Source organism: Triturus cristatus, chromosome 8 (genome assembly GCF_964204655.1).
Source record: "Triturus cristatus chromosome 8, aTriCri1.1, whole genome shotgun sequence".
NCBI lineage: Eukaryota > Metazoa > Chordata > Amphibia > Caudata > Salamandridae > Triturus > Triturus cristatus.
This window is the reverse complement of record NC_140591.1, coordinates 105,874,281-105,884,669: the sequence shown is the minus strand read 5'-3', so window position 1 is coordinate 105,884,669 and position 10,389 is coordinate 105,874,281.

Below are 10,389 nucleotides of genomic sequence, written 5' to 3'. Positions count from 1 at the left end.
TTGCCAGAACTTCGGCGCTTCGTATAGCCTCCGGCCTATTCGCACAATCGCTCGCCACTGATGTCAATGGATTTTTGCATGGCTTTTATAGCCCAAAGTCAACTAAGAGGGACCGCCCAAAACAGGCCAATGTTGCAATTTCGAGGAAGGAGAGGCGAGGACGGTGTCACGTGGACGTTAAGGCTTTGGGATGGAGGTTGAAGCAGACTGTCATGTAAATAGTTGTTTTAAAACGTGTTTTAACCTGTTTACCCTGTTGGTGTGTTTGTTATATCCTATAAGTTATTAAAATGTTATAACTACATTACTTCGTTGGAGTGTTTGTACATATTTGTAGTCTGATGACGAGCACAAGGAGGTGACTGTGCAATCGGAAAAATAACATAGCCCAATTGTGCGCGATCTAGCCCTAGTTCGGTGACGTCGATGGTGGGTGTCAGCAGGCTTCCGTTTGTGCGGGATTTTGTCATGCTTATTGGGCGGGGTGGGCAGTAGGGCAGACATGTTTAGGTAGCGAGAGTAATGGAGTCGGGCTACCTCGTGGTCGTCTCGACCGTGAGCTTGACTCCTTCCCTTGGTTTCATATGTCCCACAAAGGGCTAACTCCTAGCGTTATTTTAGTTTTTGTAAGGTCAAAAAGGATCCTACCAGTGCCTTTACTATCTTGTCGATTCCTGTTCGTTCATCCTTAGTTAATCGATTCATTCTGGTGGACTCTTTCTTTCCCCTCTCATGGTCATCTAGCGTTGTAGTCGACATTGGGTTCAGTACAAGAGGCTCAGCCGGCGCGGAGGCCGTGAGGGCCGAGGCCCTTGTACTGCTTTCGCTCGTTTTCGGGGGTTGTGGGTGTTGTACTATTGATTGGGAGGGTGCATACGGAGGGGGCATGTAAATGATCGGGGGACCTAACAGTAATTCGTCATTCGTTCGCTGCTTGGAGGACAACTCAGGGTAGAGCAAAGAAGGGGTCCTAACAGCGTACTAGCCTGAGGTTTCGGGCTCCTGTCTTAGTTTAGTTTCCCTTCTCTCTTTTATGTCTTCTTCTAACTTTGTAGCGGCAAGGTGAGCTGCCTTTCGTAATTCCTTTTCTGCTTTTACTTCTTCCCTCTTTTTCCGTTGCGTTGCTTCTTTGCGCCACATGCCGATACTGTCAAGCATAGTAGGCGTCGTCTTATTGCTACGCAGAGCTATTTCTAGCGCTTCTATCTTATGGTCGTCGAAGGATCCCATCAGTGGCCACTGACTTTCGGGGTCCTTCTTGGTATATTTATGCCACAACTTGCTATAAGCTACGGCGACTAGTCCATATTTAGTGAACATGTCCTTATTAGGGGTGCCTTCCAGTGGAGCCGGATGGTTCACCTCTAATAAGCGGTCCGGGCAGAACCAACTACCAATCAGTGGGGAAAAGATAGGCATGACGGGTTTCAACGGGGACAAAAGTCAGCACTACCTATCTTTTCACTGCTTACAAAGACTAGACAGAATATCTCTATTCTTCGTTATTTGTAAGCAGAGAATACCTCCAAAGAACCAATATCGAACAACTAGTGTTCGGACAATCAATCAATCAATCAATGGGGAGATAAAGATAGGCACGACGGGTTTCAACGGGGACAAAAGTCTGCGTTACCTACCCTTCACTATTTGCAAAGACTAGACAGAATATTCCTATTCTACGTTATTTGCAAACAGAGAATATCTCAAAAGCACTATTCTTCAAAACAATCAATGTTCGGACAATCAATCAATGGGGAGATAAAGATAGGCACGACGGGTTTCAACGGGGACAAAAGTCTGCGTTACCTACCCTTCACTATCTGCAAAGGGAGAGAGAGAGAGTATTTCTACTCCTCCCCGTTTGTAGACAGCGAATATCTCAAAGAGAACAATCAATGAGCACAATCAATGAGCAATACTAGTATTCAAACAATCAATCAATTATTTCGCACTTTTGTCGTATTTCACGACCTTACCCGGACCGCGTGGACAGTTTCTCGTCTTCCGCCTCCAGCGCCCGATCGTCCTCTATTCTCCGTATTTGCCGCGGCACTCCTGATGGTTCCCAGTCAGGACCGTAGATCACTCGAGAGAGGTCTGCTCGGAACCAGTGAAGTTCAGATGATCGGCTGCCAGACGAGGGTCTATTGGGCAGGAGCTCTCCCGATCGTTGCAGTCGTTCACTCTGTCGTCGGGACCTCTCCCACTGGATCCACGTGTCGCTGATGGGCCCCACGTTTGGGACGCCAATTGTTAAATGGTAGCGGCAGTTTCAGTCGATAACCTTTCAAGTATTTGCCCGGCGGTAATCGCCTCTTATACCACTCGATAATTTACCAATGAAAGAGGCAGGCGCCGGAGACTGGAAGGCAGGAAACAAGGTTTTATTCCGTCGGAGCAGAACACATCAGATCAGACAGCAAGGTATCGTCACGAGGTGCTCTCACTGCATCTCTGAGACCTGGTCTCTTATACACTGGTTTATTGCTTTATTACATATAGTACATTCTTGAGATTCCCTTGATGTGCGGGGAAATATCCCCTGAAGCCCCGGCTCAGATCCGCTCCCACACATGGTTACAGTAGAGGTTCCCACCCTACCCGCAGTGGGAGATGGCTATCGCGCAGCAGGGAATTCCGCTAATTCCCGGGGGTGTGTGCAACCGGCCGGGTCTCAGGGGGTAGGGGCTTTGATCTACTGTAATCCCTTTGATGTGGGGTGTTTCCCTTACAGTAGGGGCAATAAACTGCATCCGCAGGGCTAGGTGATGGCCTGGGACTAGTTCAGACAATGGGGCGCAGAGGAAGGGGGGGTTATCAAAGGAGAGGCATGACCATGTATGGGTTGTCGGTTGGAAGTGGTTCCGTAGCAGGGTCGCGCAGAAGGAGAGGGTTTATGGCCTGTATGAGAGAGCGGGGGTGGCCGGCGCGCGGGGGATGCTTGCAGCGCCAGGGGAAAGCGCTGGCGGTCGAGAGTGAGCGGGGAGAGAGTGGGGTGCCTAAAATGGCGGCCGTGCGTTCGCTGGTGCGTGGTGCTGGGGAGGGGCAAGATGGCGCAGATAATGTTCAGTTTGCGAGCTAAATTTCCACATACCTGCTATTAGGAACAGGATCAGCGGAAGTCCTCCAAGAATGCTTTCGAACACATAGTGTATAAAGTTTGGTATAACTCCGAGAACCGTCTGAAAGGTGCTTAATAGTCCCAAACCTATGGTCTTAAATAGGTGGAATATACCCATCGTATCAGACATGTTAAAGATACGATTTACCATTTCTGCTAAATGGAAAGGGCAGTGAGTGCCTGTACCTCGGCTGAGGACCTTGCGATCTGGAGATCAAAAATCTCCCGGGCGGAGGAGGAGCCAAGATGGCGACCGGGACGGCAGCGTAGACTCCCGGCTCCGTGAACCTCCGCATCCCGCACGGATATCCTGCATGAGATCCTCAGCCTGCGCTACGCGCTCGTATTTGTGAATGAGAGTGGCAACCGACCGTGTGACTCCGAAGTTTCTGGCGGCTGTACCTCCGGAGAAATGTGCCTTTGAAGTTTGCGGCCCGTGCAGCCCTGGAGCCAGGACCTCGAGTGGACGCTTTGGCCGGGTGGCAGTTCAACAACAGCGGCCTGTGGTGACTGGGTGGAGTCGGACCACCGGAGCGGTGTACACCTCGGCCTACATTTCGCCGTGGTCGTCCCTACCGCTAAGCGTAGCGGACCGAGTGCATGCCCGGGGTGGCAATTCTGAGATTCTCCGGTGATTGCCCCTGCTTTTGATGGTGAGCTGCCCGGACGCCGCCCGTAACTCGCCCTGATTCTTGCGGGCTGCTCCCGGATCTTCGCGGGCGCTGGTCCGTGGTGGGGACGACTGTTGCCCGTGACCACACAACGGATAATTTTTGCCTGCCCCCGGAACCCTGTTTCCAGCGACGTGGACCTTGAGGCGCTTGTCCCTGGGTCCCGGCCCCAATACGGGTCGGGCCTACCCGGCGGCCATCTTGTTATGATGAAGCCTACCATCCTGTCCACCGGGTCACAGCAGGATTGGGAGTGTGTGACTTTTGGGAGTGTGGCGGAGCGATCGCAGAGAGCTGTGCTGGGGTACGGCGACCTCCTCGAGGCCCTCGGTGCCCTTCATTCCACCTTGGTTCATGGCATCGGGGTCTTGGGGAGTAAGCTCGATGGTGTGGCATCAGCGTCTGGACAGTTGCGGCCTGCCTGTCCTCAGGTACACAGGGACTTCCCACACTGCACACAGGAGGACAATGCCGCGGCCACCCCTGAGATTAGTGAACAGCTGGAAACTCCGGACAGTATGCTTCCGTGTGATCGGCTGGCTGTGAGTCTGATCTGTTCCGGAGGTATTGGACCTGAGTGGGAGGTGGTGGCCTCGTCCCGTGCACGGCCTCTGGCGACCCAGGGAAAATTCAAGCAACAGTTGTCTACTTTGGCTGATTCCGACTTCCTGGACCTTGTGTGCAGTGCAGATCCTGGGGCAACACTGGGAAAGACGTCCCTCCATGATGCGGACTGTGTTGGTACTCAGAGACTTCCACCCCACCTGTGTGCGTCGCTTCCCGGTCGTTTTTGGACACTCCTTTACCTTGTAACGTGGGACATGGCGCTGGGTCGAGGGGTATGCATGGGCAGATTTGCAAAGAGCGGTCAAGGATAAGGCTGATCCTTCAGGGGTGGTCATCTAGTAGACGGGCGGTCTCAGGGGTTGCGTGCTCTCATGGCATAGCTATTAGTATAATTGGTGCATAATGCTCCCCATTTTTCTTAGGCATGGTCGATTTTGTGCTGCTTACTGATTGCCTTGGGGAAAACTTACCGTGCGGGAGGGAGAAGCCGGGGGCATGTTTTGAAGGCCCTCCTCCAGTTTATTAATACTCTCTCTACCCCCCCGCCTGGTGGGGTTCTTTTCTTACTCCCTTTTCTCTGTTCTTCTATATTTCGGGTCTGGTTCCAGGGCGACAGGCACACTGCTGGGGGGGGGGGGCCGTACTCATCTGCAGAGGTGCAGGGTGGGGGGTTGGGGAAGGGGATTCTTTAGTCTTTACTCTTTTTTTCCATGGCCTCCTTTTTCTTTTCTGATTCTTCTTTGTTTTTCTTTTCTGGGATCAGCGTGGTACAACTCCTTTGTTGTGAATCACTGCTTTTTCATGTGTGCCACAATTTCCGGGGTGTTTTCTGGGCTTTAGGGCATGGGACTGCAGGCGCAACTGGTCATGATACTTCTCTACATCCTGCACTTCCTGTTTTAGCGCCATTGCCTCGATAGATTGCCGTTTATTGTTTACGTTTGTTATTCTGCCTGCCATTTATCGCTGCTGGGAAATTGTTTGGCACCTGATCCTTTCGTCTTTCCCTATTATAAAATGAAAGCCTTCTTAATCCTGGGGTCCTACTTGCGCCATTCACGGGCCGAGAATATATTAGCATGGAGATTCTGCTCCCCGAGGTTCTGCCTGTGTCAACATTGGATCTCTGTTGCTTTGATTGCTTAGCGGCCGGCCCCGGGGGGTTGTAGGCCCATACTTGTTATTGGTTGAAATGCTAATAAAGGTTTTTCAAAAAAAAAAACAAAAAAAAATCTCCCGGGCGGAGTTTAAGGGCACGGTTTTCTATAGAAGCCTGGCTTTCAATCTGCTCAGAGTATCAAACCGTATAAGAGAAACATTTAGCGAAGGCTATAGTGGCGTTTCCCTGACTGCATGTGTCGGTGGAAACAATACTTGCATACAGAAAGTAACCCTGGAGCTCACGGTTACTAGATATGCAATGCCCGGAAGCATGGCACAGCAACCTTGATCGTTCAGCATCAAGTAACTCCCATTTGAAAGTAGCATGAATACCAGAGTAATCACGGCTGCTGGGGTAACCCTCAAGTGGCAGGATAGGTTTGCTACCGAACCATTGCAGGCCCCTTGCAACATAATATCTTGGCATATGAGAGGTCCACTCAAAGCGCTCTCGCAGTTTGTACCGCTTAGAAACACTTCTTGATCCCCACTCCTGCTTCGAAATCTGTACGGTAATTCCCAAGACTCCTTGATATATTTCCTACCCATTTCTTCATGCCTGTTGCTGTTCTAGGCAGTACTGAAACTGGAAAGTTGTAACCGGTAGTGTGAAATGGCCATGGATCAACCATTCTGTGGATGGTGATTCCGCCACAGTAAAAGGTAATCTACCCAGTTTTTCAACACACAGCATTGTATATTTTGCTCCCCTCTGTGCCATTTTCATCTGTTTATCTGTTAGATTATATGCAAAAAATAGTGACGTATTGTTGATAAAACGCCAAGGCACATAACCTGCGTGCAATGTTTTCAGCCTTCAGCTCAATAACATAATAGAACGTAATTGTGATTGTCCGTGCTGTATAATGGACAAATCTTGTTCTAGTACATCAATAGCAGATTTTGCCCAGTGCATAATTCCTGGATGTTAACGTAGTCATACCATTGTCAACTACAGCGAACGCCTTTTCTAAATTGATCCTATCTATCTCTCGTAGTCTCGCCGCAGCTTCTTGTTGGGAGATTTTCCAAATTTCATTATAGACAGCGTACCAAAAGTGTTCTTGGCGTGGCTTTCGGGGACCTAGTAAAAAATCCCTTAGATCCACATCTTTCATGAGTAAGGATAAGTGTTGTTTCACCTGTGTTAGTGTTGAGGTTCATAGGCAATCGAGGCATAACTTCCCAACACTGTATGATGTTGCCACCCCCGGATGTTCTCTTTGTACATAGCAAGGGTCTGGCCTATGGATACTAAACCCTTCAGTTGTACCCCTGAATCTTTCCTGACACCTATTAGTGTCTGTGGGCCCAACCAATCATCCCTTCCAATTGGGGTCTGTCCTATTGTATTGTAGAATGTCATCTACAGTAACCCCTTCTTTCGATGTAAAGATTGCCTCAGTATGCGATGGTGTTGGAAACTGAGGTGTGTTCAAATCCATGTTATTGGCAATTCCAAGGCAGGAAGTCTGTTGCACAGTCTCATTTAGAAGTTTAATCTGCTGAGGAATGAGGCATGCTCTAAATAGTGCTTCTATCCCCTGGACTTGCCAGTCTCTAGAGCCCCATACTGATTTCAACTCTATTGTGTCTTTCCATAAGTTGAAACTTTTACAGACAGTTGGGTAATAAAGGAAGCAGAGTAAATTTGTTTGGTGTTAGTCAACATCTTTTTCTGTGCAGGTGTAGGTGCAACCTTGTAATAATATGAGGTTGGGTCTAAAATATTAAACCCTGAAAAATATGAAAATTCTTGTGCAAAAGTTTTCAAACTACTTTTCGGCAGTGTCGGGCAATGTTCCCATTGGTGGTATGTGAAAACATTTCTAGGGGTACCAGATTTGTGTAGGAAATGATGACCAAAATGTTTATAACAATACAGTGTTAAAGTCTGATGTGTCTCCTACCATTTCATTGCTAGAAAATGTGGCAGATTGTTCTATATCAGACAACATATTATTTACAGTTTCAGAGTCCCAATCATCGGAAAATGTACTGGAGGTAATGACATAATTTAAAGAAATTTTAAACAAATGTGGTAATTTTTAAAGTTCTGTTGGTCTGAATATATCATAATCAACTTTGTCCCATATTATACCATCAGGTATAGGAACTGCTGTAATGTTCACTGATTACAAGTCTCTTTGTTCACGATGTGATGAAACATGTGGTTTCATGAGTAAGTTCACTTTTGATGCTGCAGAGCTTTCGCAAAGGTAAGTTCCATTAACAAGTAAGCAGAAGACAGTTACTAAGCCTAACCAAAAGAGAAAGAAAAGTATACCGGTGCTTACCCAAAGTTCTATCTAAGGTGACACCAGGTAAGTCTTTTTAAGAAAGATGTAGAAGTATTTGATTTGTTGTTTACAAGAAATTGGGGCTGGCGTTGTTTCAGGTTCACTTGGATCCAAAGAAAAGGTATCAAAGTCGATGAAATAGCCAGATGCAGTTTGATCTATTTTACGTAGCTCAGCAGGTTTTGTTGAACTTGTAGATGGTGCTTGTTTTGGCATGTATACATAGACATGTGTTAGGTCGAATTGAAATTTGTCTTTCTTCTTGATTTTGTACTCCTTGTTCAAGGGGAACGAGTTCCATTGCATTGTTGCTTTGTTTATCATTCCGTATAGGAGGCTCTTCTAATGTGATTAGCCTTTCCGTCTGAACTTCCTGTATAGTAGCGAGAGGAGGGCGTCTGCTACTCAGGAGTCCACGAGGCCTACTATTCAGTATCAGCCACATAGTGTGGTTTTATCAGATCAACGGAGATGAATCTTTCTCCTTTTTTCCAGCAAGAGGCAGCAGAAGAACAGTTCTTGTTCCTTTGACGGCCAGGACAGGTACAGGCTTTCTGTATTAGGGCCCACATTCTGTTTTGTCCATTATTTTCTCTCTGACCAGATTCCCAACTTTAGGGATCCACACAGGTCTTGCCGTGACAGACTTGACTTCCCCTGTGGCGGTCCTCTTTACCTGCACATTGCTTTGCAGGGCTCTGGCTTCGTTCAGATCCCGTAAGACAGCCAAACGTTCATGGATGTCAAAAGGTTTTTCATCCACCACTGTGCCTTCACAATCAAGATCAGGTACTCACATTCTCGTCCCAAATAGGACTTCATAAGGAGTGAAACCCCCTAGAGAACCTCTTGGCATGTTGTTTAATGTCCCCTGAACCCCATATAAATGGTTGACCCAACTACCACTCGCGCCTAATACTCTAGCTGTTAATGATTGCTCTAAGTCCCGGTTTTTCCTCTCCACGACCAAATTTCACTTGGGATGGTACGGAGAGGAGTACCGCAATGCTACACCCAAACCTCCCATGGCCTCCTTGTAAACCCTAGAGCCAAATGCCGGGCCACGGTGAGAATGTAATGTGCCAACTGCCCATGTCCCTATAAAGACTCGCAAATCTTTGATAACAGTTCGAGTGTCAGCCAAGCACTGAGGCCATACCCATAGGAATCATGAGCAGGAATCCACAGCAACCATGATATACTTGTAAGCCCCATCAGATTGTAAGGGGCTGCAGTGGTTCAAATAGACACATGCGCGAGGTCTGACTGATATTAGCAATGGTGTCTGCGCTGGACGTGTTATGGTGGAGCCTTTCATCTGTTGACAGATTTCGCATTTTAAGACATAGTCTTTGGTCTGCTTTGGCCACCAATAACGCTGTTTTAATAAGGAATCAGTTGCCATAACTCTTGCGTGTGCAGAGCCTAAACCCTCATGTGCAGCTAATATTAAGCCTAATCTGCGATCCATACGAGTACTTGAGTGGAAACCTTTTCGTAAGTGCTTTGTTGTCCTTGCGCAAAGCAATGACAGCTACCATTATCTGTTTTTGAATGAGTGATCGCAGCTACGGGCGCAGTTCGTACTGCCCCCTTCACGGCCTCATCAGCCAATGAATTCCCTTCAACGCGAATGTCATCACGTTGATGACTTAGCGTGTGTATCACGTGAGCGCTTGGTAGTTCGTTTTTCAACAGAGCTACTTGTTTCCATAGCATTTTGTGCTTATTGTGCCACCTTTTGAGTCCTTAAACTCTTTTTGTCCCCAATAATGTAGATATTCATTACACAGTAAAAGGTAAGGTAATAATTTTATTTGTACATGGTTAATTAAAACCTTTACAAAGCAGTTAGAACATTGCTAAAAATTAACTTAAAATTCATTTTATACAATCTTCTAAAATTTTTTAAATGTACTTAATGTCAATTTATGGCTATCTTTGTATTTAAAGGTTCATGGCTTCAGGGCACCGCGCCAATGATTTTCAGTCTAGTTTTTTTATTAATCTGCGGTCAACGTGCTCTTCTGTCTTTTCGCCACTAGTTCAAAAACTTTTGTGACACAATATTTTAATTTTGTTTTGGTGGGGTTAAAGCACAGTTTGACCGCCTGCCTTCATGTTCGGACACCATGTAGTTTAAAAGATGGACACAATAAAATGTACCTCAGGTCCATTAGTTTGGAGCAGATGCAGATTACATGGATGATATCTACCTTGCCAGCTTTGCACAAGCGACAGTGTTGCAGGGAATTTTATCTTTCCCAGGGCGGCAGATGGGGGGCAGCTGGAATTACACCTAGGCGTAATTTTAAAAACTTTTCTTTTGTCTTTAGATTAAACTCATTTTGTCCCCAATAAAGTAGATATTCATTGTATGACTGGACACAGTAAAAGGAATCGCACACAATTAGTGTGGGGAATTCAGGATCCGTATTTATCAGTGCCATTAAAAGAGCTTTTAGTTCTGCCAACTGAGCCGTGCAGTCTCCTAGAGACTGAGTCTTTGTACAGCTTGGATGGAACCTACCATCTCGCATACAACCTTTCACAATTGCGCATGCGGCGC